This window comes from Pongo abelii, chromosome 4 (genome assembly GCF_028885655.2).
Source record: "Pongo abelii isolate AG06213 chromosome 4, NHGRI_mPonAbe1-v2.0_pri, whole genome shotgun sequence".
Classification (NCBI taxonomy): Eukaryota; Metazoa; Chordata; class Mammalia; order Primates; family Hominidae; genus Pongo; species Pongo abelii.
Genome location: NC_071989.2, coordinates 94,684,628 through 94,712,418, shown reverse-complemented (window position 1 = coordinate 94,712,418; position 27,791 = coordinate 94,684,628). Strand labels below are relative to the sequence as shown.

Genomic DNA, 27,791 nt, shown 5'->3' with positions numbered 1-27,791 from the left:
TTTATTGTGCTTTCCTTTACTGTGCTTTGCAGATATTGCATATTGCATTTTTTTCCAGATTGAAGGTTTGTGGCAACCCTGCATCAAGCAAGTCTATAGGCATCATTTTTCCAATAGTATGTGCTCACTTATTGTCTGGGTCACATTTTAGTAATTTGCACAATATTGCAAGCTTTTTCTTTATTTTTATATCTGTTGTGGTGATCTGTGGTCAGTAATCTTTGCTATTACTATTGTATTTCAAATGTTTTGGGACACCATGAACTGGACCCATCTTAACAGAACTTAATCTATAAATGTTCTCTATAGAACTTAATCTATAAAAGTTCTTTATCAAACTAATCTATAAACATGCATGTTCTGATGGTTCCACTAATCAGCTGTTTCCCATCTCTCTCTCTGTCCTCAGGCCTCCCTATTCCCTGAGACACAACAATGTTAAATTAGGCCAATTAATAATGCCACAATGGCCTCTAAGAGTTTGAGTGAAATGAAGAGTTGTCTATCTATCTATCTATCTATCTATCTATCTATCTATCTATCTATCTATCTACCTATCTATCTATCTATAATCCATCTATTTATTTTTGAGACAGATTCTTGCTCTGTCACCCACGCTGGAGTGCAGTGGCACTATTTTGGCTCACTGCAACCTCCACCTCCTGGGTTCAAGCAATTTTCCTGCCTCAGCCTCCCTAGTAGCTAGGATTACAGGTGCCCACCACTATGCCCAGCTTTTTTTTTGTATTTTTAGTAGAGACGGGGTTTCACCATGTTGGTCCAGCTGATCTCGAACTCCTGACCTCAAGTGATCCACTGGTCCTTGGCTTCCCAAAGTTCTGAGATTACAGGAGTGAGACACTGAGCCCGACCATATCTCTCATTTTAAATGAAAAGCTATAAATGACTAACATTAGTGAGGAAGGCATGTGGAAAGGTGAGACAGGTTTGAAAACTAGGCCTCTTGCACCAGTTGGTTAGCCAAGTTGTGAATGCAAAGGAAGAGTTCTTGGAGGAAGTTAAAGTGCTACTCCAGTGAACATATGAATAATAAGAAAGTGATACATCCTTATTACTGATATGAAGAAAAGTTTTTGTGTCTGAATAGAGGATCAAATTGGACACAACATTTCCTTAAACCAAAGCCTAATCCAGAGAAAGTCTCCAACTCTCTTCAATTCCATGAAGGCTGATAGAGGTGAGGAAGCCAGCAAAGATTAAAACCTAGTATAGGCTAAGGAAGAAGCTGTCTCCATAACCTAGAAGTGCAAGGTGAAGCAGCAGCTGCTGCTGTGGAAGCTGTAGCAAGCTGTCCAGAAGATTTAGCTAAGATCATTGATGAAGGTGGCTACACTAAACAGCAGATTTTCAATGTAAACAAAGCAGCCTTCTATTGCAAGAAGATGCCATCTAGGACTTTCAAAGCTAGAGAGAAGTCAATGACTGGCTTCAAAGGATGGGCTGACTCTGTTGTTAGGAGCTAATGCAACTGGTGACTTTAAGTTGAAGCCAATGCTCATTGACCATTCTGAAAATCCTAGGGCCTTAAGAATTATGCTGTCTCTACTCTTCCTGTGCTCTATAAATGAAAAAACAAACTCTAGAGGACAGCCCATCTGTTTACAGGATGGTTTACTGAGTATTTTAAGCCTACCGTCGAGACCTATTTCTCAGAATAAGAGTCTTTTCAAAATATTACTGCTCATCGACAATGCACTTGATTACCCAAGAGGTCTGATGGAGATGTACAGAAGATTAATATTGCTTTCATGGATGCTAATTCAGCATCCATTCTACAGCTCATGGATCAAGGAGTAATTTTGACTTTCAGATTTGCTATTTAAGAAATACATTACATAGTGCTCAGCTGCCCTAGTCATTCCTTTGATGAATCTGGGCAAAGTCAACTGAATGTCTTTTCAAAAGAGTTCACCATTCTAGATGCCATTAACAACATTCACAATTCATGGCAGGAGGTCAAAATATCAACATTAACAGAAGTTTGGAAGAAGACGGTTCCAACCCTAACAGATGATTTTGAGGGGTTCAAGACATCAGTGCAGTGAAGTAACTGCAGATGTGGTGGAGATGTAAAGAGGACTAGAATTAGAAGCAGAGCCTGAAGTTGGGACTAAATTGGTGCAATCTCAGGATAAAACTTGAACAAATGAGGAGTGGTTTTTATGGATGTGTAAAGAAAGAGGTTTCTTGGGATGGAATCTACTTCTGGTGAAGATGCTGTGAGCATTGTTTTAACGACAACAAAGGACATAGAATAGTACATAAACTTAGTTGATAGAGCAGTGAGATAGGGCTTGAGAGGATTGGCTCCAATTTTGAAGGAAGTTCTACTGTGGGTAAAATGCTATCAAACAGCGTTGCATACTAGAGAAATATTGCATGAAATGAACAATCAATTGATGCAGCAAACTTCATTGTTTTCTTATCTTAAGAAATTGCCATGGATGCTTCAACTTTAGGCAACAACCACTGTAGTCAGTCAGCAGCCATCAAAGTAGAGAAGACCCTCCACCAGCACAAAGCTTACAACTTACTCAAGGCCAAGATGATTATTAGTATTTTTTAGCAATAAGTTATTTTTAAATTATGGCATGTACATTGTTTTTTATACATAATGCTACTGGACACTTAATTGTCTACAGTATAGTATAAACATAACTTTTATATGCACTGGGATGCCAAAAAAATTCATGTGACTTGCTTTATTGTGATGATCTGGAACCAAACCTGTAATATCTCCGAGTTATGCCTGTACTTGTTTCTTTTTTACTAATTTAGTTATTATTAAATGTGTGTATTTCACTAGACCAGCTATTTTCTGTAGAGCTCATTACAGTTAGGTAGAGAGAGTCATCACCACACAGAATAATTCTCTATGTAGAATATTTCTCCACAAGTTTCTGCCACAGAAGCAGACAGCTTCCTGCAAATATGGCTTGTTTGTGTGATTTTTTTTTTTAGAGCCCCTCATATTTTGCTACTCTAAATCAAGCCATTTCCTGCCTTGCTCAACACAGCTCCTACAGCCTTGTAAACAAGAATTACAGTTTTTAGATTTCAGAATAGGTCTTCAATTTTTAGAAAGCTGTGTTTTTGCTGGTGCTTTTTGGGACTCAAGACAACAGTGGACAGGCTCCACTTTCTGTGATTTGACTCCTTTTTAACTCCCTTATTAACTTCTTCCCGATCTTAATTGTTTTTAGCAACTCATAGTTATATTTAGGGATCTACAGATGATATGTTTTTTAGCTTCATTGAAAATGTTTTTATTTAATTCCAATTTTTCATTCTTCTTGGTTTTGTATACTTTTTAGAAGAGTAGGTTTGGGAGTAGGGAGAATTCCTGACTGATAGCAGTCACATTCTCATTAGAAGTTAAGGGCTTCTAATGAATTTTTTCATGATTTTTTTTAATATGATGTTTTCGTGTGATTCCTCCAGCTAATGTAGATGTGACTGCCATTCTGACCATGACATGCTACTGTGCACAGTAAGCCCCTTTGGGCTTTGCCCATACCTGAAAAGTCTTTCTGAAAACCTCACCACTGACTTCTTTTCACTTAACTTACTCAGACGTGTCCTTGGAGATCTGTATTGAGTATCTCTTCTCTCTAGAAGCTTTCCCTTACATCCCTTGTACTTGCATCCCACCTTTGTACTTTACTTGCATCTCACCCTGGGGTACTTCCTTTGCTCTTATTTCCCTAGACCACAATGATCTGCTTACTCCTCTATAGATTCTAGAAGGTACTGTAGAAAGTATTCTCAGGAGATGCTTCTTCAAGATGAATTGTGAAAACAGTGTGGTATGATCAAATATTTGGGAAATGCTGCATATTATATTCTTAGTCTTGGAGAGTCACAATTTATATATTAGAATTTGCAAAAGGTCTTAAAAAAAGAAGTCTGTTAATATTGATATAACCAATAGCATACCAAAAGTAATTGTTTATGAAACCCCCATTTATGTGTGACACATGTGTTAATACATGCTGGGAAGCTACACAAGAAACTCCTCCTTGATGTGACTATGGTAGGATCCTCAGCTCCTAGTACAGTGCCTGGTACATTGGTTCTACTTAATATATGCCTGTTGAATGACTTAATCTATCTTATACACTATCCCAGATGCTTAGTTGTTTACAGAAACGTGTTATAAGTTGGTTTTACAAACAAGGGATCACAATGGCATAAACTCTGGAGAGCTATGTAGGTCTGCTTCAGATAAATATATTTGGCTCCAATGTGGAATGTTATTTTTGAGTCATGGGGACATTTACTAAGCAAAAAGCATTCGGGAGGGTGGCCAGGTTATTTAAGGGATCTGGAAAACCTTTACACAGGGAATGATGAGAAGTAGTGGATACATTTAGTTTGGAGAAGATAATACTAATAAGAAAATTTTATCTTTAAATATTGAACAGTGACTAAGATATCGTTTTACCAGTCAAAAATTTCACAGTACAGTTAAAAAAAAAAAACTGATTACAACATAATGAAATAAGTGTCCTGGAAAACATCTTCAGCATCAGAGAAAAGAGTGAATATTTTGCTTGGAGGATTGGGTGTGTGATGGGTAGTCAGGGAAACTTCTCCGGGGGGGGCAGCATCTGAGCATATTTTAAGGGTGAGCATGTGTGGAGTGCTCCATATCACAACACAGTCTACCTCTGAAGAAAGATCTAGGTGAAAGTTTAGAGTTCATTTATCTTTAATGGAAAACTGTTATGTTTGGACGAGAGAGCTGTTTCTGTCAATTGTTCTACATTGAACACTTCCAAGTTGTGGCATAATGCAGCATGCAGTGGCTGAAAATATATGACGCACTTTTTGAATTGCTGACTTAAAAGTGAATCATTGAATAATATTTTTCTTATTTAGGTTTAAGCTTATTTTGTTGTTGTTGTTGTTTTGTTTGTTTGTTTGTTTTTTGAGACAGAATCTCGCTCTGTTGCTCAGGCTGGAGTGCAGTGGCGTGATCTTGGCTCACTGTAGCCTCTGCCTCTTGGGTTCAAGCGATTCTCATGCCTCAGCCTCCCAAGTAGCTGGGACTGCATGTGTGCGCCACCATGCCCAGCTAATTTTTGTATTTTTAGTAGAGATGGGGTTTCACTACATTGGCCAGGCTGGTCTCAAACTCCTGGCCTCAAGTGATCCACCTGACTCAGCCTCCCTAAGTGCTAGGATTACAGGCGTGAGCCATCTTTCCCAGCCTAAGATAATTCTATTTATGATGACCTATTCTTGGTAATGGACTTCTTTTTTTTTTAAAGGAGGTGAGAAATTCTGTGGGCTTCAAAGAAGTGTTGATTTTAGGTGGCTCAGCATATGGCTGACACACTTGTAGTTTACATTGTAAAATATTGACTTTATAAGTAGATCATTCTGTAAGATACATGAATTCAATACTTATCTTTCTATTCATTGTAGATTTCCAGAGTTCTATATCATCAGAAGGGCTGAAACATATTCAGAAAATAGACAGTTTGGGCCAGGCACAGTGGCTCACGCCTGTAATCCCAGCACTTTGGGAGGCCGAGGTGAGCAGATCACGAGGTCAAGAGATTGAGATCATCCTGGCCAACATGGTGAAACCCTGTCTCTACTAAAAATACAAAAATTAGATGGGCATGGTGGCATGTGCTTGTAGTTCCAGCTACTTGGGAGGCTGAGGCAGGAGAATTGCTTGAACCCGGGAGGCAGGGATTGCAGTGAGCCAAGATTGCATCAGTGCACTCCAGCCTGGTGTCAGGGCGAGACTCTGTTTCAAAAGAAAAAAAACAAAACAAAAACAGAAACAAAATAGACAGTTTATTTCACAACCTTGGAGGAAGAGATAATTTCATTAATCCAAATGAAAATACAATGATTTAATAGATTTTTTTTATTTTTATTTTTTTGAGATGGAGTTTCACCCTTGTTGCCCAGGCTGGAGTGCAGTGGCATGATCCCAGTTCACTGCAACCTCCATCTCCCAGGTTCAAGTGATTCTCCTGCCTCAGCCTCCCAAGTAGCTTGGATTACAGGCATGCACCACCACACATGACTAATTTTGTATTTTTAGTAGAGACAGGGTTTTACCATGTTGGCCAGGCTGGTCTTGAACTCCTAACCTCAGGTGATCTACCCACCTCAGCCTCCCAAAGTGTTGGGATTACAGGCATGAGCCACCACGCTTGGCCTAAGTTAGATTTTTATTAGAAAAAGGAATCAACATTAAATTTTATATTTCTAAGAAATGTTTTCATTTATCCAACTCCGTGTTTTACTTGTTTGCTTATAAGAATAAAAGAAATGATTTCACTGTTTTATTTCATACTGAACTGACAGGCTTCACTTGTTTCATAATTTTACTGTATAAAGCTCTTAATGTTAGTTTTGTAGACACTGAAAATTATTTTTTAAAATGAAAATAGTTGATTGCCAAATGAAATTGTGAATTATGCTTCCCTAAAGATGTTTTAAAAATATGTATTTCTATTTATTTAAAATAGAATATATGTATTTTATATAAAATATAAAAATCATATTTTTTAAGTTGAGAATGAGCTGCCTGATTCTGGAGATGAGTTAGTTGACCATTCATTCATTCATTCATTCATTCATTCAGGAAATGTTTTTTGAGTGACTATTAGTAACAAGACACTGGGGGTTCTCATTATCTATAAGATGCTATAAATATGTATACAGAAAAGGGACTAGTTCTTTCAGCATTTGTTAAACAAATTACCTTAGAGGGCAACCCAATTTAGGAGACAGGGTGTAGGTTTTAGAGGCAGACTGATCTGAGTTTGAATCTAGGTTCTGCTACACACTAGCTGTGTTATTTTTGACAAGTTAATCGGTGTCCCAATTTTCAATATTAAATGAGATATTTATAGTATTAAAACAATGTACCTAAAACAATGTCTGATACAAGTAGGCATTTAACAAATAGTCAACATCATGGCCATGCAAATAGGCACAATCAACTTAAGTATCAGCTCAGTTTGCTCCTGTTCTAATAATGATAGGTCTCAGCCCACCCGGTCATTTCCAAGACTATTTTGGAAACATTACAGAATCTTGATTGATAAACGATACAATAGAATGATGATGGTTCATAAGTATTCATATTTAAACAGTTTGAATAAATGTTCATAATTGTTTTACAGTTTAAAAAGGCAGTTTTTCTGGGTACAAGGAAAGAGGACTGCTTTTTGACATTAGGGAAGGAAGCTGTGAATAGTATTAAATCCCATTTACATTTGTATGCTTTAAAAATTTCTTGTACATAAGCCAGTTCTAATAATTTTTTTTTTTTTTTTGAGATGGAGCCTTGTTCTTGTCGCCCAGGCTGGACTGCAGTAGTGTTATCTTGGCTCACTGCAACCTCCGCCTCCGCCTCCACCTCCGCCTCCCTGGTTCAAGCGATTCTCCTGCCTCAGCCTCCTGAGTACCTGGGATTACAGGTGCCTGCCACCTCACCTGGCTAATTTTTGTACTTTTAGTAGAGACAGGGTTTCACTATGTTGGCCAGGTTGTGAACTCCTGACCTCAGGTGATCCGCCTGCCTTGACCTCCCAAATTGCTGGGATTACAGGCGTGAACCACCGCGCCCAGCCCAGTTCTAATAGTTCTTTATTTTCCACTCGTTTAGTGTAAGAAGTAAAGAAATACAAGTAAGTATAATAGATTTGTAAACTTTCTTTCCTGTTTCCCGAACTTTAAAACCCATCACTCAATTAGAAGACAATGCATTTTTATATGTGTTAGGAATTCACTTCTTCATACTTTTCAGATGCTCAGACATTGTGGACATTATGCCTTTCATCATTTACCTTTGGAACCAACTTGTATGGGAGAACAACTTATCAAGGATAATTGTACTATGGTCACACATGTCCTTTACTCTCCATGTTGAAAATAGAGCTATGACAAGGAAGCAATTACTAGACCAATGTTTTTTTGGCCCAAAGGAGGCTAGTGCGGAATCAGACGGGGTTTTGAAGTGGTCTAAAGATCTTGGATCACCTGGGTCCTGGTCATTTCAAGGCTACAGAATCTTAATGTAAATTGGAGAGATATAATTATTGAAAATAAATCTGGGTCTACTCTGATACTGACTTAGACTCATTTCAAAGTCCTAACATGATCTTCAGCCTTCCTTTCAGAGAAACTAATTCTCTAAATATGTATTCCTGGACCCACTATCATTGTCTTTGTACTGAATGATTATTGACAATTTTTTGGATTTCTAGAGACCTCTCCTGACGGAGCAATATCCTGGTCCCTAGGAAGCATTCTCTGTGATTTTGGTTGGTAAGTATGGGGTGTTTCAGTTTCACATTTTCCATTGGTAACATCTGCTTTTCTCATATGCATTAGTTATATAGAAAAGATCTCTAGAGGATGTCAAATGCCCTTATTCCTTTCCTGTATATTCTTTAAAGTATATTTTCAAACTTCCCTACTAATTAAATTCTTCCTTTTCCCTTTCCTGTTTAAAAGTCTCATTGTGTTATGCAAAATGGAGGCCTTGATTTTAGGGAAATGGGTCACATTATCATTTACTTCTTGAATTGTCAAAATAGGAAGTGATTCCACCAAATAAGAAAAGAAACATGCATAAAAGTTGTGATCTTTTTGAAAATGTCAGCAAAATTTAGTATTCAGCAGGGGTTGGAGGTGGTAGCGAGGTGGGAAGGAGACCAGAACACAGAAGGCTGTTACTTACATGGAGATGCTTGATCTTTGCCTACTAATTGAAAAAATCATGATCCATGTAACCCAAAATGAAGATGACAACCTAGATATTTTATCAGTTTCATGGTCCACTCAATTCATTTACAGTTGAAATGTTTTGAAAACCTCCTAAAAGTTGAGCTGGATCATTTTTCCCTCCCACATTTGCTGCCTAATGTGCTATCTACAGTTCTGCTGGGTTTTCACGACCGTCCAACTTTAGGGTGTTCAGCCATGTTTCTCCAAATAGTCTAAGCGTTCATGTTCACTGGTCAGGACTGTGTTTTCTTATTATCTTTATCAGGCATTTAAAAGGAAGATCCTCCATTAAAAGGCCATGCCAAAATTTTAAGTTTCAGGATCTGAATGAAATTGTTGTTGCATTTGAATGAATGTTCTTTAGAAATAATTCAACCACATGTCAATCAGAATATGCCTAAAGGGCAACTTCTTTAAATTTAGTTTTGAGAAACAGAACTGACATGATGTCATTTTAATAACAGATTGCATTTTAGCCTTAACAATCATGTAAGGAATTAGCAAAATCCTAGTTAATTTCATTTTGATATATATAATACATCAATGATATCTGGTTAGAAAGCTGGCTGAGTATACAAACATGCCATCATTCCAAGTATTTATAATAATAATGATATGCTTCTAAATTATTTTTAAAATGTTTATTTTAAACTATAAATTTTTACCAGGCACAGTGGCTCATGACTGTAATCCCAGCACTTTGGGAGGCCAAGGCAGGTGGATCACCTGAGGTTAGGAGTTTGAGACCAGCCTGGCCAATATGGTGAAACCCCGTTTCTACAAAAAATACAAAAATTAGCCGGGTGTGGTGGTGCGCACCTGTAATCCCAGCTACTCAGGAGGCTGAGGTGGGAGAATTGCTTGATCCTGGGAAGTAGAGGTTGCAGTGAGCCAAGGCTGCATCACTGCGCTCCAGGCTGGGCAACAGAGTGAGACTCCATCTCAAAAATAATAAAATAAATAAGCTACAAATTTTTACTAAATGATAAATGACATTTATCATTTCTAGCAACAATAACAGTGTTTTTGAGAACTTACTATTGGCCAAACTATGCTAATTTAGAGGTTACATAGGCCATCTCATTTAAACATCACTAAAATTCTATAAAGCACGTTAATATCCTACTACCATTTTACATTTGAGAAGAACCAAAATATAGAGAAATAATTTACTTAAAGTTATACGGACAGTGGTAAGTCTAGGATTCAAACATAAAACAGTCTGAATTTAAAGTCAGCATTCTTATCCATGATCCTAAAAGTTGCCAAATAAGTACAGCAGTCTATGCTTATGTGTCAGAGGTATCTTCCAAGACACTCAGTGGATGTCTGAACCCCCAGATAATACTGAACCCTATATGGACTATGTTCAATATGATAACTGAGAGGCTACTCAGTGACTAAAGGGCAGTTCATGTATATAGTATGAATACACTGAATAAAGAGATAATTCATGTCCTGGGTGGGTTGGAGTGGGACAGTGTGAGATTTCATCATGTTTCTCAGAACAGTGTGCAATTTAAAACTTATCAATTATTTCTGAAAATTTTCATTCGATATATTTAGACTATGGTTGACCATGGGTAACTGAAAGCACAGAAAGTGAAACTGCAAATAAGGATAGACTTCTATACTGGGGTTCATATTTCTTTTTTTTTTTTGGGAACCTAAGTTAATCATAATTTTTATTTTATAGAATACATGAACTAAACTGCAGTAAACACATTAGAGAGATCTGAGGCTCTGAATGAACAAAAGAGCCCAATAGGCTCCCAGTAGTTCTAGAGAATTGCACCTTTTTTGGTCACTGGAAAATGTTTTTTTTAAATCTAAAAAATTGGCAAATAATAATTGTACATATTTATGGGGTACAAAGTGATACTTCATCATATATAATGTTCAGTGATCAGAACAGAGTAATTAGCATATCCATAATCTCAAACATATATCATTTCTTTGTGTAGGGAATGTTCAATATCCTTTTTCTATCTATTTGAAACTATATATTATTATTAACTACAGTTATGCTACAGTGGTCTAGAATACTAAAACTAATTCCTCCTATCTAACTGTAATTTTGTATTCCTTAACAAATCTCTCCCTATCCCTCCCTTCCCCCTACCCTTTTTAGCCTCTATTAATCTTTGTTCTGCTTTGTGCTTCTATGAGATCAACTTTTTTTAGCTTCCACATATGAGTGAGAACACGCAGTATTTAACTTTCTGGTTCTTGGCTTATTTCATTTAGTATAATGCCCTCTAGTTCCATCTATGTTGTCATAATGACAGGATTTCATTCTTTTTTTTTATGGCTGAATAGTATTCTATTGTGTATGTATATGTTAGATTGTTTAAAAATCCTTTCATCAGCCGGGCACGGTGGCTCATGCCTGTAATCCCAGCACTTTTGGGAGGCCGAGGCGGGCGGATCACGAAGTCAGGAGATGGAGACCATCCTGGCTAACACTAAAAATACAAAAAATTAACCGGGCGTGGTGGCGGGCGCCTCTAGTCCCAGCTGCTCTGGAGGCTGAGGCAGGAGAATGGCGTGAACCCAGGAGGCGGAGCTTGCAGTGAGCCGAGATTGCGCCACTGCACTCCAGCCTGGGTGACAGAGCGAGACTCCGTCTGAAAAAAACTCCTTTCATCTGCTAGGTGCTGTGGCTCACGCCTGTAATCCTAGCACTTTGAGAGGCCGAGGCGGGTGGATCACGAGGTCAGGATATCAAGACCATCTTGGCTAACATGGTGAAACCCCATCTCTACTAAAAAATACAAAAAATTAGCCGGGTGTGATGGCAGGCGCCTGTAGTCCCAGCTACTCGGGAGGCTGAGGCAGGAGAATGGTGTGAACCCAGGAGGCGGAGCTTGCAGTGAGCCGAGATCACACCACTGCACTCCAGCCTGGGCGACAGAGCAAGACTCTGTCTCAAAAAAAATAAAAAATCCTTTCATCTGTTGCTTGACACTTATGATGGTATCTTATCTTGGCTATTGTAAATAGCGCTGTAATAAACACAGGGGTGCAGATGTCTCTTGTGATACAGTAATTTCCTTTTCTTTAGATAAATGCACAGTAGTGGGATTGCTATATCATATGGAAACTCTATTTGTAGTTTTTTGAGGAACCTCCTTACTATTCTCCATAGTAGCTGTACTAGTTTACTTCACACCAGCAGTGTGTTAAGAGTTCCCTTTTCTCCACATTCTCCCAGCATTTGTTATTTTTTGTTTTTGATAATAGCCATTCTAACTGGGGTGAGATGATACACCACAACATTATTGTGGTTTTGATTTGCATTTTCCTGATTAGTGATGTTAAGCATTTTTTCAAACATTTGTTCCTCATTTGCATGTCTTCTTTTGAGAAATGTCTGTTCATATTAATTGGTCATTTTTTTTCTGCCATTGAGATGTCTGAGTTCCTCGTATATTTTGTATATTAATCCCCTGTTGGATGAATAGTTTGCAAATATTTTCTCCCATTCTATAGGTTGTCTTTTCACTCTACTGATTTTTTTCTTCTGTGCAGAAGCCTCTTAGCTTAATATAATCCCATTTGTTTATTTCTTGCTTTTGTTGCCTGTGCTCTAATAAAATCTTTTTTCAGACCCATGTCTTGAAGCATTTCATTTATGTTTTCTTCTAGTAGTTTTACTGTTTTAAGTCTTACATTTAGGTCTTTGATCAATTTAGAGTTCATTTTTGCATATGGGGAGAGCTAGGGGACTAGTTTCATTCGTCTGTATATAGATAGTTTTCCCAGCATCATTTATTTAAGAGAACGTCCTTTCCCCAATGAGTATTCTTGGCACCTCTGTCAAAAATCAGTCGGCTGTAGATACACGGTTTAACTAATTTTGGGGTTCTTTATTCTGTTCTATTGGTCTCTGTGTTTTTATGCCAGTGCCATGCTGGTTTTGTTACTTCAGCATTGTAGTATATTTTGAGGTCTGGTAGTGTGATATCTCCTTCTTTGTTCTGTTTGCTCAGGGTTGCTTTGGCTATTCAGAGTCTTTTGTGCTTCAGTACAAGTTTTAGGGATTTTTTTCTATTTCTATGAAGAATGTCATTGATATTTTGATAGGAATTGAATTAAATCTACAGATTGTTTTGGTTAGTATTGTCATTTAACAATATTAGTCCTTCTGATCCATGAGCATGGGATGCCTTTCTATTTGTTTGTATCCTCTTCAATTTCTCTCATCAGTGTTTTTCAGTTTTCCTTGTAGAGGTCTTTCACCTCCTTGGTTAAATTTATTCCTAGGTATTTTATTTTATTTTTTGGTAGCTATTGTAAATGGCACTGCCTTCTTGATTTCTTTTTCAGCTAGTTCTTTACTTACATATAGAAAGATTTCTTTGAATATTAATTTTGAATTTTGTTTTTTGAATATTAATTTTGTATCCTGCAAATTTATTGAACTTGCTTATCAGTTCTAAGAGGGTTTTTTTGTAGAGTCTTTAGGTTTTGCTATATATATGATTATGTTGCCTGCAAACAGGAACAATTTGACTTCCTCCTTTCAAATTCGATGCTCTTTATTTCTCTCTCTTGCCTAATTTCTCTGGCTAGGACTTCCAGTATATGCTAAGAGTGATAAGAGTAGGCATCATTGTCTACTCCCATTTCTTAGGGGAAAAGCTTTTAGCTTTTTGTCATTGAATAATATGTTGCTGTACCAGATGTGGTTTCATTGCTTGAGCAAATTAACACATCTCCTGGTACCTGGTATGCAGCCATTGACTTGCAAATGCCTTTTTCTCCATTTCTGTCCATAAGGCCCACCAGAAGCAATTTGCCTTCAGCTGGCAAGGCCAGCAATATACCTTTACTATCCTACCTCAGGGGTATATCAACTCTCTGGCTTTGTGTCATAATCTTATTTGGAGAGATGTTGATGGCTTTTTGCTTCCTCAAGATATCACACTGGCCCATTAGATTGATGGCATTATGCTGATTGGATTCAGTGAGCAAGAAGTAGCAAACACACTAGACTTATTGGTGAGACATTTGGCTGCCAGAGGATGGGAAATAAATCCAACTAAAATTCAGGGATTTACCTCAGTAAAATGTCTAGGGGTCCAGTGGTATGGGGCCTGTCAAAATATTCCTTCTAAGGTGAAGGATAAGTTTCTGCATTTGGCCCCTCCTACAACTAAGAAAGAGGCACAACGTCTAGTGTGTCTATTTGGATTTTGGAGGCAACACATTCCTCATTTGGGTGTGTTACTCTGGCCCATTTATCAAGTAACCCAAAAGGCTGCCAGTTTTGAGTGGGGTCCAGAACAGGAGAAGGCTCTGCAACAGGTCCATGCTGCTGTGCAAACTGCTCTGCTACTTGGGCCATATGACCCAGCAGACCCAATGGTGCTTGAGGTGTCAGTGGCAGATAGGGATGCTGTTTGGAGCCTTTGGCAGGCCTCCATAGGTGAATTACAGGGGAGGCCTCTAAAGTTTTGGAGCAAGGCCCCGCCATCTTCTGCAGATAACTACTCTCATTTTGACTGACAGCTATTGGTCTGTTACTGGGCTTTGGTGGAAACTGAATGTTTGACTATGGATCATCAAGTCACCATGCAACCTGAACTACCTATCATGAAGTGGGTGCTTTCTGACCTATCTAGCCATAAAGTGGGTCATGCACAGCAGCATTCCATCATCAAATGAAAGTATACTTGATCAGGCTTGAGAAGGTCCTGAAGGCACAAATAAGTTACATGAAGAAGTGGCTCAAATGCCCATGGTCTTCACTCCTGCCATCCTGCCTCCTCTCCCCTAGCCTGCACCAGTGGCCTCATGGGGAGTTCCCTATGATTAATTGACAGAGGAAGAGAAGACTAAGGCTTGGTTCACAGATGATTCTGCACGATATGCAGGCACTACCCAAAAGTAGACCACTGCATTACAACCCTTTTCTAGGACATCCCTGAAGGACAGCATTGAAGGGAAATCTTCCCGGTGGGCAGAATTTCGAGCAGTGCACCTGGTTGTGTACTTTGCCTGGAAGGAGAATGTCCAGATGTGCGATTATATACTGATTCATTGGCTGTGGCCAATGGTTTGGCTGCATGGTCAGGGACTTGGAAGAAGCATGATTGGAAAATTGGTGACAAAGAAATCTGGGGAAGAGATAAGTGGATGGACCTTTCTGAGTGATTGAAAACTGTGAAGATATTTGTATCTCATGTGAGTGCTCACCAACGGGTGACCTTGGCGGAGGAGGATTTCAATAATCAAGTGGATAGGATAACCTGTTCTGTGGACATCATTCAGCCTGTTTCCCCAGCCACCTCTCTTATTGCCCAGTGGACCCATGAACTAAGTGGCCATGGTGGCAAGGATGGAGGTTACACATGGGCTCAGCAACATGGACTTCCACTCACCAAGGCTGACCTGGCTACCACCAGTGCTGAGTGCCCAATTTGCCAGCAGCAGATACCAACACTGAACCCTCGATATGATACCATTCCTCAGAGTGATCAGCCAGCTACCTGGTGGCAGGTTGATTATATTGGATCTCTTCCATCATGGCAAGGGCAGAGGCTTGTCCTCACTGGAACAGACACTTACTCCAGATATGGGTTTGCCTATCCTGCATGCAATGTTTCTGCCAAGACTCCATCCACGGACTCATGGAATGCCTTATCTGTTGCGGGAAGTCAGGGACCCTGAACGGAGGGACCGGCTGAAGCCACAGCAGAAGAACATAAATTGATAAGATTTCATGGACATTTATTAGTTCCCTAAATTAATACTTTTATAATTTCTTATGCCTGTCTTTACTGCAGTCTCTGAACATAAATTGTGAAGATTTCATGGACATTTCTGACTTCCCCAATCAATACTCTTATAATTTCCTATGCCTGTGTTTACTTGAATCTCTTAATCCCATAATCTTTGTAAACTAAGGATGTATGTCCCCTCAGGACCCTGTGATGATTGTGTTATCTGCACAAATTGTTTGTAAAACATGTGTGTTTGAACAATATGAAATCTGGGCATCCTAAAAGAACAGGATAACAGTGATTTTCAGGGAACAAGGGAAATAACCATAAAGTCTGACTGCCTGCAGGGCGGGGCAGGGCAGAACAGAGTCATATTTCTCTTCTTGCAAAAGCGAATAAGAGAAATATCACTGAATTCTTTTTCTCAGCAAGGAACAGCCCTGGGAAAAGAATGCACTCCCACGGGGAGGGCCCTAAAATGGCTGCTCTGGGAGTGTCTGTCTTATGCAGTTGTAGATAAGGGATGAAATACACCCTGGTCTCCTGCAGCACCCCCAGGCTTGTTAGGATTGGGAAATTCCAGCCTGGTGAAATTCTAGTCAGACTGGTTCTCTGCTCTTGAACCCTGTTTCCTGTTAAGATGTTTATCAATGACAATGCATCCACAGTGGGACAGGGAATCTCATCAGTAATTCTAATTTTGCCCTGGACTTGTGACCTTGCCCTGCCCATTTGCCTTGTGATATTTTGTTGCCCTTGAAGCATGTGATTTCTGTGACCCACACCCTATTCGTACACCCCTCCCCTTTTGAAATCCATAATAAAAACTTGCTGGTTTTGTGGCTCAGGGGGCATCACAGAACCTGCCGACATGTGACGTCTCCCCCGGACACTCAGCTTTAAAATTTCTCTCTTTTGTACTCTTTCCCTTTATTTCTCAGACCGGCTGACACTTAGGGAAAATAGAAAAGAACCTATGTTGAAATACTAGGGGCTGGTTCCCCCGATACTTATCCACTATCATGGTATTCCACATAGCATTGCCTCTGACCAAGGTACTCACTTTACAGCTAAAGAAGTGCAGCAGTGGGCTCATGCTCATGGAATTCACTGGTTTTACCATGTTCCTCATCATCCTGAAACAGCTGGATTGACAACAGTGGAATGTCCTTTTGAAGTCACAATTACAGTGCCAACAGTGTACAGTGACATTACTTTGCAGGGCTGGGGCAAAGTTCTCCAGAAGGCTGTGTATGCTCTGAATTAGTGTCCAATATATGGTACTATTTCTCCCATAGACAGGATTCACGGGTCCAGGAATCAAGGGGTGCAAGTGGAAGTGGCACCACTCACCATCACCCCTAGTGTTCCAATAGCAAAATTTTTGTTTCCTGTTCCTGTGACATTACATTCTGCTGGCCTATAGGTCTTAGTTCCAGATGGAGGAATATTGCCACCAGGAGACACAACAATGATTCCATTAAACAGGAAGTTAAAGATTGCCACCTGGACACTTTGGGATCCTCTTACCTTTAAGTCAACAGGCTAAAAAGGGAGTTACACTGTTGGCTGGGGTGACTGACCCAGACCATCAAGATGAAATCAGTCTACTGCTCCAAAACAGAGGTAAGGAAGAGTATGCATGGAATACAGGAGATCCATTAGGGCGTCTCTTAGTATTACCATGCCCTGTGATTAAAGTCAATGGGAAACTACAATAGCTCAATCCAGAAAGGACTACAAATGGTCCAGACCCCTCGGGAATGAAGGTTTGGGTCACTACACCAGGAAAAAAACATGACCTGCTGAGGTGCTTTCTGAAGGCAAAGGAAATGCAGAATGGGTAGTAGAAGAAGATAGTTATCAATACCAGCTGGAACCACATGACCAGCTGCAGAAATGAGGACTGTAACTGTCATGAGTATTTCCTCCTTTTGTTAAAATCATGTTTGTGGATGTATACAGTTGTACTAAGAAAATATCTTCATTTTATTTCCTTTGACTTCATCATTCGACATAAGATTTATTGACTTCATTTCAGAATTGAAGTATTGTTAACTTTACGTAATAGTATTTGAGTTGGGGGTTGGTGTGTTTCTGGTTGTATTATGTTAGACCTAATTATGACCTTATTATTTACTTTATTTGAAGATTAAGTATGATCTCAGGAGATGTGTATGTGTTTAAGTTGACAAAGGTAGACTTGTGATGGTTAATACTGAGTGTCAACTTGATTGGATTGAAGGATGCAAAGTATTGATCCTGGGTGTGTCTGTGGGGGTGTTGTCAAAGGAGATTAACATTTGAGTCAGTGGGCTGGGGAAGGCAGACCCACCGTTAATCTTGTGGGCACAATGTAATCAGCTGCCAGCGAATATAAAGCAGGCAGAAAAATGTGAAAAAGTGAGACTGGACTAGCTTCCCAGCCTTCATCTTTCTCCGGTGCTGGATGCTTCCTGCCCTTGAATACAGGAATCCAGGCACCTGGCCAACTTATTCTATTAATATCTGCATGATACACGATTTTGTGGAAGCACAAGCCTTCTGCTGATGATATTCATAGTTGCTCTAAAGTATTGCCACCACAACTAATGTGCAGTAGGGCATTTTCAGAGTAACTATGTTAATTTTTAAGATATATGGTACTAAAATGGCTGTCATAAAAGGATAAAATTTATTTAAAAAATGATTTTCCTGTGGGACTGTTCTTCAGACACTTATTTCTCTCTGTTGATGAGCATGTTTGTTTAAATATTATTATAAGTCCTTCTGAAAACATAAATGCAAGATGCTTATTCTTTATTAACTATCATTTATGAAAGAATAATATTAGAAAACATTTCTAAGATTGAGTTCCTAAAAAAAGTTTTGTTGAGCATGGCTTAGTGTTTTGTAAATGCAACTATTTGGAATTCATATTTTTATTTTTCATGATTTATCCCAATTTTTTTTCACTTTAGAAATTATGTTAAGGCTACTATTAGAGAAGAAAGAAAAACCTGAAGAGAAGTTAGATTTTCAGGAATGAAAATGTGGAATGCTAAACAGTTTAGTAGCATTTAGTCTACATCTTTCAAATTTTAAATAGCTCTTCATATTTTATTTAACCACATGACATGTATTCAAGTTGGATGAATGTGCCAGATGCTACATTTATACTTAACTGAAAAATTACCCAGTAGCAATTTAGAATTCAGCAGACTTCATCATATTAGTAACTTTTTATTATTTGTATGAATTAGCTCATGCTTCTCTTCCTAAGTGTCATGGCTTCTCTACGATTGAGGCTCAGTCTGTAACTATTCTTTGTTTTTAATTGGTCATTTAATCAAAATTTAAGCTTTTATTCCTAATCTTTCATGGATTATTTTAGTGACTATAAATAATGCTATTTTATCTTTTCCTTTTTAAAATCATATCAATTTAAGGCACTTAGTCTTAAATTAAATTAAGGGAGACATATTTGGATTGATATAAATGGACTAGACATTTATACATGCAAATTGGCTGACTATACTTCTAACATTCATTTATTTCTGTATCTGGCCTAGAATGTGGAAAAAGATGTAGGAGTAATTATCCCAAATGTTTTAAAAAGTTGGATTATATTGGAACAGTGTCTGACAAACCTGGAGAAGACAATGCAATTGACATTGATGGACACAATCTCCACTTTGAAAATAACCAGCCAATCTACTTAACAGAAATTACAAAGGAATACTGTTTAAATCTCATATTTTTTCAAAGACATCCGATTTTACTACTGTAAACTTTAAAAATAAGTGTTCTTTTAGAAAATGGAAAACAAGCATAATAAAATATGGCAATTTCACCAGAGGAAAACTATAGTCACCAAATTTGGACATGTACTGGAACATTTTTCTGAACAAAATGAACTCTCTTAAACTTGACAAAGGGTAGGGTGAGAGCATATAGACTTATTGAGGAAAGATACTAGCAAAATCGTCTGCAATATTTAAAAAACTCAATATACCAATAATAAGTTTTAAAAATCTACTCATTAAAAGGCTTATATATGGATTTCCATAAGCTTCAGACTTAATCCTCTACATGCTTGAAAGTAATAATACTAAACTTCTTAGCAATAGTTTTATCTTCTGCTCCTTGCTTCTAATACTTCTTTAAAAAATTGATTTTTCAACATACTTCTGCTGTTTTTAATCATCCAACAATTATAAATATTTATTATGTGCTAATTCCTAAATGTTGTATACTTGCAGCACTAAAGCTAGATTTACTTTTTACTGGGGGGCAGTAAATGAAAAATTTCAATTCAATATTAACTGAAGTGCAACAAAATACTTGTTGATTTTTTTTAAATTTAAAAGGTGTGACTGTTCTGTCCTTCTACTAACCTCTTACTAATCAGTTTCTACCCTGATAAAAATCACATACTCTTTTTGACTTGCAGTTGCATCATGTAAAATTTTTGGAACACTAATAATCAAATGGTAGGCAGAACTGATGTTGAAAAGCATTCTTTCTTTACAAACACATGGAATTACAGAAAACGAATTACCATTTTATAGCTGTATAAAATCACATAGCTGAGTTTCAAAACAAGAAAGTCAAATCTCTAGGAGCTGGAAATAAAGTGGAAACAAGCAATGGCAAGTGGGAATTGAAACCGTGTGGCCCATTATGGTAAATGCTTTAGAGGCTAGGACTTTGATGGCAACACAAAAACAGGATTTAAAGTTACAGACCATGTACTAGAGGGGCTATTCCTCAGCTCGTTGCACAAAACCAGGAGCTGCAAACATACATCCCATTGGAAACACTCGTCCTTTTTATCCCACAGAAGGGCATAAATTATGGTCACTCATCCTGCACCATGCATGGAAATACTACTATCAAGAAGCCTTTGACTTTTATGATACTTTTGGAATCCCTCAGTGAAAAAACTAGGTAAAATATGCTCTGTAGCTATGAATACTGTATCTCTTAACAGAGCCAACAATAAAATTGTTCCAAAGAAAATGCAGTATCTCTACAAAAGACCAATTACCAAGGGGACGTGCTCTTTCACTCATGAATGAGAAACTACTATGGGTCTTCCTCTCTTGACAAAACAACTAGAAAACAGGAAAAATAGCTGAAAATCCTATTTTCAGAAATTGTTTAACAGGAATCATAGGACTAGGATTCCTAATAGAAGGGAAGCATATAAAATGAAATCTATAGCTGCCCTTAGCTTTCTGCCTAGAAGAATTTCTAGACTGCAATGAAGGGAGGAGAAATACAAACAAAGCCTTATAGTCTTAATGGGTTGAAAAAAACAAGACCAGACATCAAGAAGGTGAGGTGGCTAGAATTTGCTGGGAAGATTTCCAGAGAAGAAGTTGCTATGCACAAAAAGTGCTCCAGAAATCTATATAATAAGGTCCTTGAATCTTTGGCTGAATACAAATCGGTGAACATAAAGGTAGAACTTTATTAAGTCAAGTAAAGAAAAACTACCTGGAAGAGAAAAATTAGTGGAGAACCAGAAGCTGAGTAATTCACAGAACTTACACAGGGCTAGGAATTATTTGAGTTCCTACTAGCCAAAGTGGAGCGATATTACTGAACACATAATGCAGTCAATAGAAATCCCAGAAAGGTCATGCCTTAGTAGTGGGGGCTAAGTTACCTCAGTGTAAAGGTAATTCTAGACCCACTCTAAAAAAGCTTTAGAATATGCCTGAAAAATATGCTGATCTGCAAGTAATTTAAATGCCTGCCAGAACAAAGTCCAGCATTACTTAAATGAAATTCAGCACTTACCAACATAAAATTCATGTCTGATATTCAAAGAAGAATTACTAGACATTTGAAGAAAGCCGGAAAAAGTGATCCTTAACCAGAAGAAAAATCTGTCACTAAAAACAGACACAGAAATGAAAATGATCATGGAATTAGTAGGCAAGGCTTTAAAACTATTTTATACATGAACACACATAGAATATGAATATACAGGTATTAAATATTCTTGATGATGTAAAGAAAAATATAAACATAATGACAGAAAGAACCAAATAGAACTTCTAGAGATGAAAGTTTTATAGGATGGAACAATCTGCAGGTTAGACATTGAAGAAGCAAAGATTAAAGATTTTGAAGACAAAATAATATAAATATTAAAAATGAAACAAAAATGACAAAAGAAAAATGAACAGAGGCTCAGTGAACTATGGGAGAGCAGTCACATGCACAACCTGCACATGTGCATACACACACACACACACACACACACACACACAGACACACTTGAAGTCCCAGAAAAAGAGGGGAAAAGAAAATATGTAAACACATAGTGGACAAAAAATAATCAAAAATGGTGAAAACTAAATGTCCACAGATGTAAGAAGCTCAAAGAAACTCAAACAGGATGAATTCACAGATGCTTACACCAAAACACATTATAAATTGTCCAAAACTAGTAATAAAGAGAAAATATTAAAGACCAGAAGAAAAAATAAAAACACATTTATTCACAGAGGAACAAAGAAAAGAATGACTGTGTGATTCTCGCTAGAAACCGATCAAGCCAAGTTACACAGAAATGATATATAAGTGTGAAGGGTGGGTAAGCAGGATATAGAACTCTATATCTAGTAAAAAGATTTTTCAGAGGGAGTTGCCAAGATGGCCAAATAGGAAGAGCTCGGGTCTGCAGCTCCCAGCATGATCGATGCAGAAGACTGGTGATTTCTGCATTTCCAACTGAGGTAACTGGTTCATCTCATTTGGACTGGTTGGACAGTGGGTGCAGCCCATGGAGGGTGAGCTGAAGCAGGGCGGGGTGTTGCCTCACCCAGAAAGTGCAAGGGGTCAGGGGATTTCTCTTTCCTAGTCAAGGGAAGCTGCGACAGACTACCTGGAAAAACAGGACACTCCCTGCCCAAATACTGGACTTTTCCCAAGGTATTAGAAGCTGGCAGACAAGGTGATTCTCTCCTGTGCCTGGCTCGGCAGGTCCCATGCCCATGGAGCCTTGCTCATTGCTAGTGCAACAGTCTGAGATTGATCTGTGAGGTGGCAGCCTGGCTGGGGGAGGGGCGTCCACCATTGCTGAGGCTCGAGTAAGTAAACAAAGTGGCTGGGAAGCTCAAACTGGGCAGAGCCCACCGCAGCTTAATGAGATCTACTGCCTCTAGACTCCACCTCTGTGCACAGGGCACAGCTGAACAAAAGGCAGCAGACAACTTCCGCAGACTTAAACATCCCTGACTGACAGCTCTGAAGAGAGCAGTGGTTCTCCCAGCACAGCGTTTGAGCTCTGAGAATGGACAGACTGTCTCAAGTGGGTCCCTGACCCCATGTAGCCTAACTGGGAGACACCTCCCAGTATGGGCCAACAGACACCTCATATAGGTGGCTGCCTCTCTTGGATGAAGCTTCCAGAGGAAGGATCAGGCAGCAGTATTTGCTGTTCTGCAGCCTCTGCTGGTGATACCCAGGCAAACAGGGTCTGGAGTGCAATTCCAGTAAACTCCAACAGACCTGCAGCTGAGGGACCTGACTGTTAGAAGGAAAACTAACAAACAGAAAAGAATAGCATCAACATCAACAAAAAGTTCATCTATACCAAAACCCCACCTGTAGGTCACCAACATCAAAGACCAAAGTTAGATAAAACGACAAAGATGGGGAGAAATCAGAGCAGAAAAGCTGAAAATTCTAAAAATCAGAGTGTGTCTTCTCCTCCAATGGATCACAGCTCCTTGCCAGCAACAGAACAAAGCTGGATGGAGAATGACTTTGACGAGTTCACAGAAGTAGGCTTCAGAAGGTCTGTAATAACAAACTTCTCTGAGCTAAAGGAGGATGTTCGAATCCATCACAAAGAAGCTAAAAACCTTGAAAAAAGATTAGATGAATGGCTAACTAGAATAAACAGTGTAGAGAAGTCCTTAAATGACCTGATGGAGCTGAAAACCATGGCATGAGAACTTCGTGATGCATGCACAAGCTTCAATAGCCGATTTGATCAAGTGGAAGAAAGGGTATCAATGATTGAAGATCAAATTAATGAAATAAAGTAAGAAGACAAAGTTAGAGAAAAAAGAGTAGAAAGAAATGAACAAGGCTTCCAAGAAATATGGGACTGTGTGAAAAGACCAAATCTATGTTTGATTGGTGTACCTGAAAGCAACGGGGAGAATGGAACCAAGTTGGAAAACACTCTTCAGAATATTTTCCAGGAGAACTTCTCAATCTAGCAAGGCAGGCTAATATTCAAATTCAGGAAATACAGAGAACACCACAAAGATATTCCTTGAGAAGAGCAACTCCAAGACACATAATTGTCAAATTCACCAAAGTTGAAATGAAGGAAAAAGTGTTAAGGGCAGCCAGAGAGAAAGGTCGATTTACCCCCAAAGGGAAGCCCATCAGGCTAACAGCAGATCTCTCGGCAGAAACCCTACAATCCAGAAGAGAGTGGGGGCCAATATTCAACATTCTTAAAGAAAAGAGTTTTCAACCCAGAATTTCATATCCAGCCAAACTAAGCTTCATAAGTGAGGGAGAAATAAAATCCTTTACAGACAAGCAAATGCTGAGAGATTTTGTCACCACCAGTCCTGCCTTATAAGAGCTCCTGAGGGAAGCACTAAACATGGAAAGGAACAACTGGTACCGGCCACTGCAAAAACATGCCAAATTGTAAAGACCATCGATGCTATAAAGAAGCTGCATCAATTAACGGGCAAAATAACCAGTGAAAATCATAATGACAGGATCAAATTAACACATAAGAATATTAACCTTAAATGTAAATGGGCTAAGTGACCCAATTAAAAGACATACTGGCAAATTGGATGAAGAGTCAAGACCCATCAGTGTACTGTATTCAGGAGACCAATCTCAGGTGCAAAGACACGCATAGGCTAATAAAAGGGGATGGAGGAAGATCTACCAAGCAAATGGAAAGCAAAAAAAAAAAAAAAAAAAAAAAAGCTGGGGTTGCAATCCTAGTCTCTGATAAAACAGACTTTAAATCAACAAAGATCAAAAGAGACAAAGAAGGCCATTACATAATGGTAAAGGGATCAATTCAACAAGAAAAGCTAACTATCCTAAATATATATGCACCCAGATTCATAAAGAAAGTCCTTAGAGACCTACAAAGAGACTTAGACTCCCATACAATAATAATGGGAGATTTTAACACCCCACTGTCAATATTAGACAGATCAATGAGACAGAAGGTTAACAAGGATATCCAGGACCTGAACTCAGCTCTGCAACAAGCAGATATAATAGACATCTACAGAACTCTCCACCCCAAATCAACAGAATATACATTCTTCTCAGCACCACATCACACTTATTCTAAAATTGACCACATGATTGGAAGTAAAGCACTCCTCAGCAAATGTGAAAGAATGGAAATCATAACAGTCTCTCAGACCACAGTGCAATCAAATTAGAACTCAGGATTAAGAAACTCATTCAAAACCGCACAACTACATAGAAACTGAACAACTTGCTCCTGGATGACTACTGGGTAAATAACGAAATTAAGGCAGAAATAAAGATGTTTTTTGAAACCAATGAGAACAAAGACACAACATACCAGAATCTCTGGGACACATTTAAAGTAGTGTGTAGAGGGAAATTTATATCACTAAATCCCACAAGAGAAAGCAGGAAAGATCTAAAATCTACATTCTAACATCACAATTAAAAGAACTACAGAAGCAAGAGCAAACAAATTCAAAAGCTATCAGAAGGCAAGAAATAACTAAGATCAGAGCAGAACAGAAAGAGATAGAGACACAAAAAAACCTTCAAAAAAATCAATGAATCCAGAAGCTGTTTTTTTTGAAAAGATCAACAAAAATAATAGACCGCTAGCAAGACTAACAAAGAAGAAAAGAGAGAAGTATCAAATAGACGCATTAAAAAATTATAAGATAAAGGGGATATCACTACCGATCCTGCAGAAATACAAACTACCATCAGAGAATACTATAAACACTTTTACACAAATAAACTAGAAAATCTAGAAGAAATGGATAAATTCCTGCACACAGCCACTTTTCCAAGACTAAGCCAGGAAGAAGTTGAATCTCTGAACATACCAATAACAGGCTCTGAAATTGAGGCAATAATTAATAGCCTACCAACCAAAAAAGTGCAGGACCAGATGGATTCACAGTATGATTCTACCAGAGGTACAAAGAAGAGCTGATACCATTCCTTCTGAAACTATTCCAATCAACAGAAAAAGAGAGAATCCTCCCTAACTCATTTTATGAGGCTAACATCATCCGGATACCAAAGCCTGGCAGAGACACAACAAAAAAAGAGAATTTTAGACCAATATCCCTGATGAACATCAATGCAAAAATCCTCCATAAAACACTGGCAAACCAAATCCAGCAGTGCATCAAAAAGTTTATCCACCACGATCAAGCGGGCTTCATCCCTGGGATGCAAGGCTGGTTCAACATAAGCAAATCAATAAATGTAATCACATAAACAGAACCAATGACAAAAACACATGATTATCTCAATAGATGCAGAAAAGGCCTTCAACAAAATTCAACAGCCCTTTACGCTAAAAAACTCAATAAACTAGGTATTGATGGAACATATCTCAAAATAGTAGAGTTATTTATGACAAATCCACAGCAAATATCATACTACATGGGCAAAAACTGGAAGAATTCCCTTTGAAAACCGACACAAGACAAGGATGCCCTCTCTCACCACTCCTATTCAACATAGTGTTGGAAATTCTGGCCAGGGCAATCAGGCAAGAGAAAGAAACAAAGGGTATTCAATTAGGAAATGAGGAAGTCAAACTGTCTCTGCTTGCAGATGACATGATTGTCTATTTATAAAACCCCATCACCTCAGCCCAAAATCTCCTTAAGCTGATTAGCAACTTCAGCAAAAGTCTCAGGATACAAAATCAATGTGCAAAAATCACAAGCATTCCTATACACCAAGAATAGACAAACAGAGAGCTAAATTATGAGTGAACTCCCATTCACAATTGCTATGAAGAGAATACAATACGTAGGAATTCAATTTACAAGGGATGTGAAGGATCTCTTCCAGGAGAACTACAAATCACTGCTCAATGAAATAAAAGAGGACATAAACAAATAGAAGAATATTCCATGCTCATGGATAGGAAGAATCAATATTGTGAAAATGGACATACTGCCCAAAGTAATTTATAGATTCAATGCTATCCCCATCAAGCTACCAATGACTTTCTTCACAGAATTGGAAAAAACTAGTTCAAAGTTCATATGGAACCAAAAAAGAGCCCTCATTGCCAAGTCAATCCTAAGCAAAAAGAACAGCTGGAGGCATCACAGTACCTGACTTCAAACCATACTACAAGGCTACAGTAACCAAAACAGCATGGTACTGGTACCAAAACAGATATATAGATGAATGGAACAGAACAGAGGCCTCAGAAAGAATGCCACACATCTACAACCATCTGATCTTTGACAAATCTGACAAAAACAAGAAATAGGGAAAATATTCCCTATTTAATAAATGGTGCTGGGAAAACTGGCCAGCCATATATAGAAAGCTGAAACTGGATCTCTTCCTTCCACGTTATACAAAAATTAACTCAAGATGGATTAAAGACTTAAATGTTATACCTGAAACCATAAAAACCCTAGAAGAAAACCTTGGCAATACCATTCAGGGCATAGGCATGGGCAAGGACTTCATGACTAAAACACCAAAAGCAATGGCAACAAAAGCCAAAATAGACAAATGGGATCTAATTAAACTAAAGATCTTCTGCATGGCAAAAGAAACTATCATCAGAGTGAACAGGCAACCTACAGAATGGGAGAAAATTTTTGCAATCTACCCATCTGACAAAGGGCTAATATCCAGAATCTACAAAGAACTGAAACAAATTTACAAGAAAAAAACAAACAACTCCATCAAAAAGTGGGCAAAGGACAGGAACAGATACTTCTCAAAAGAAGACATCTATGCAGCCGTCAGACACATGAAAAAATGCTCATCATCACTGGTCATCAAAGAAATGCAAATCAAACACACAAAGAGATATCATCTCATGCCAGTTAGAATGGCAATCATTAAAAAGTCAAGAAACAACAGATGCTGGAGAGGATGTGGAGAAATAGGAACACTTTTACACTGTTGGTGGGAGTGTAAATTAGTTCAACCATTGTGGAAGACAGTGTGGCGATTCCTCAAGGATCTAGAACTAGAATTACCATTTGACACAGCAATCTCATTACTGGGTATATACCCAGAGAATTA

The 27,791-nt window shown here is 38.4% G+C and overlaps 1 long non-coding RNA gene across 1 annotated transcript in view; it reads left to right on the top strand.

The window, feature by feature from the left end:
* The window catches only part of LOC129059456 (uncharacterized), a 70,469-nt gene that overhangs the window by 10,231 nt on the left and 32,447 nt on the right, over positions 1-27,791 (top strand). Inside the window, exons 4-5 of the long non-coding RNA XR_008525360.2 lie at positions 7,332-7,472; positions 8,262-8,322. This is a non-coding gene — a long non-coding RNA (uncharacterized LOC129059456). The remainder of the gene's footprint in view (positions 1-7,331; positions 7,473-8,261; positions 8,323-27,791) is intronic.